The following is a 2,126-nucleotide window of genomic DNA, read 5'->3' as shown; positions in this document are numbered from 1 at the left end:
ATCCCCACCAAACTTGAGAGTGGAATAGAGGAACTTAGGGAAAACTTGAACAAAGAGGAAGTATAAGAGCCAAGCCTAAAGAATGTAACACAATAACTGAAATGAAAAACATATTAGAAGGAATCAACAGCAGATTAGTTAATACAGAAGAATAGAGCAGTGACCTAGAGATAAGACTAGTGGAAATCAACCCATCAGAACACCAAAAAGTAAAGAAATGGTAATTTGTAATGTGATGGAGGTGTTAGCTAGCTATGGTGGTAATCATTTTGCAATATATAAATGTATCAAATCAATACATTGTACACCTTAAACGTACACAATGTTATGTCAATTACATCTCAATACAGATGGGAAAAAAATACAAAAAAAAAGAACACCAGAAAGAAAAAAAAGAATTAAAAAAAAAATTAAAACCAAGGATAGTTTAAGGGACTTCTGAAATAACATCAAGCACTCAAATATTTGCCTTATAGCGATCCCAGAAGGAGAAGAAAGAGAGAAAGGAACAGAAATTTTGTTTAAAGAAATAATGGCTGAAAACTTTCCTAACCTGGTAAAGGAAACAGGCATCCAAGTTCAGGAAGCACAGAGAGTTACAAACAAGATGAACCCCCCCCAAAGAGACCAACACCAAGACATATTGTAGTTGAAATGACAAAAGTTAAAGAGACACTCTTGAAGGAAGCAAGAGAAAAACAAGTTACATACAAAGCAAATCCCATAGGCTCTCAGCTGATTTCTCATCAGCAACCTTACAGCCAGAAAGGAGTGGCAGGACATCTTTTAAAGTGTTGAAAGAAAAAAAATCTTATAACCTAGACTAATTTACCCAGCAAGGTTATTATTTAGAATTGAAGGAGAGATACAGAGTTTCCTGGACAAACAAAAACTAAAGGACTTCATCACCATTAAACCAGCTTTATAAGAAATGTTAAAGGGTCTTCTTTAAGTAGAAAAGGAAAGGCTATGCCCAGAAATAATATGAGTAAGGGGAAAACCTCACAGTTAAAGCCAAATGTTCAATAAATACAACAAATCAGACATTAAAAAGTTACTACAAAGGTTAAAAGAAAAAAGTATCAAACTCAAACTACAGTCAGTAGTTAGGAGATACACAACACAAAACGATCTATGACATCCGTAACATAAAGCATGGAGGGAGGAGTGAAAATGTAGTCCTTATAGAATATATTAGACCTTAAATGCCTATCAGCTTAAAATAGACTGCTATAGATAAAGAATGATATATGTAAACCTCACAGTAACCACAAACCAAAAACCTGCAAAAGATATACAAAGAACAAAGAGAAAGGAACCTAAACAAAACACACACACAGCAAACCATAAGGGAAGAGGTCAAGAGAAGAAGAAAGGCACAGAGGGCAACTATAAAAACAGCCTAAAAACAACAAAAAACCCCCCAACACACAACTCTGGAGGCAGATCTCATCCACCAGCTCCTCAATAACTTCCAAGGCCCCCAGCTTAGGATAGAAGCCAACAAGCTTTTCTTTCTGGAGGTTACACATTGGCGCCTTAACCCAGTCTGAACGTATCATCCCCACTCCTAGAAAGCTTTTTAAGCCAAGCCAGGTAGGAGGCGATAACAAGCCAGCAGTTTTTAGGAGGTGGCTTGGGGGGGTCCGGCCTAGGGGATCAGAAGGAATCCAGGGCCTGTCAGCTGGACCTGTGTTTGAATCCCCACTTCAGTTCTTCAAGGTGAGACCTTATGCAAGTGACTTCAATATCCCAAGGCCTCGGTTTCCTCATTTGTCACCTGGAAATAACAATCCCTTTAAAATAAAAATAAGCCTGCAGTTTTTGACGTGATTGGTTCTCTATTCTTGGAGAAGCCCCTAGATTCTCCAAAAACAATGAGGGCTCATTACTTCCCAACCAAAGAGGCAGCCTCCAGGAAATGACGAGAGGGGCCTAGAGTGTACACGGAAAAACAGTTTGTCCTCCCTCTCCACCAAGGGCCATTTCATTTCTCAGCTTTTCTCTAAACCCCCAGGTCCAGGCACCTCCCACTTGGCCCCACCTCTGCCTCCTAGCATCGCTGATCACCAAAAGGCACCTCACTGGCTTCCATCTCAAAAAACATCCAAACCAATACATACATG

This window comes from Rhinolophus sinicus, linkage group LG13 (genome assembly GCF_036562045.2).
Source record: "Rhinolophus sinicus isolate RSC01 linkage group LG13, ASM3656204v1, whole genome shotgun sequence".
Taxonomy (NCBI): domain Eukaryota; kingdom Metazoa; phylum Chordata; class Mammalia; order Chiroptera; family Rhinolophidae; genus Rhinolophus; species Rhinolophus sinicus.
This window is presented reverse-complemented; position numbering follows the sequence as displayed.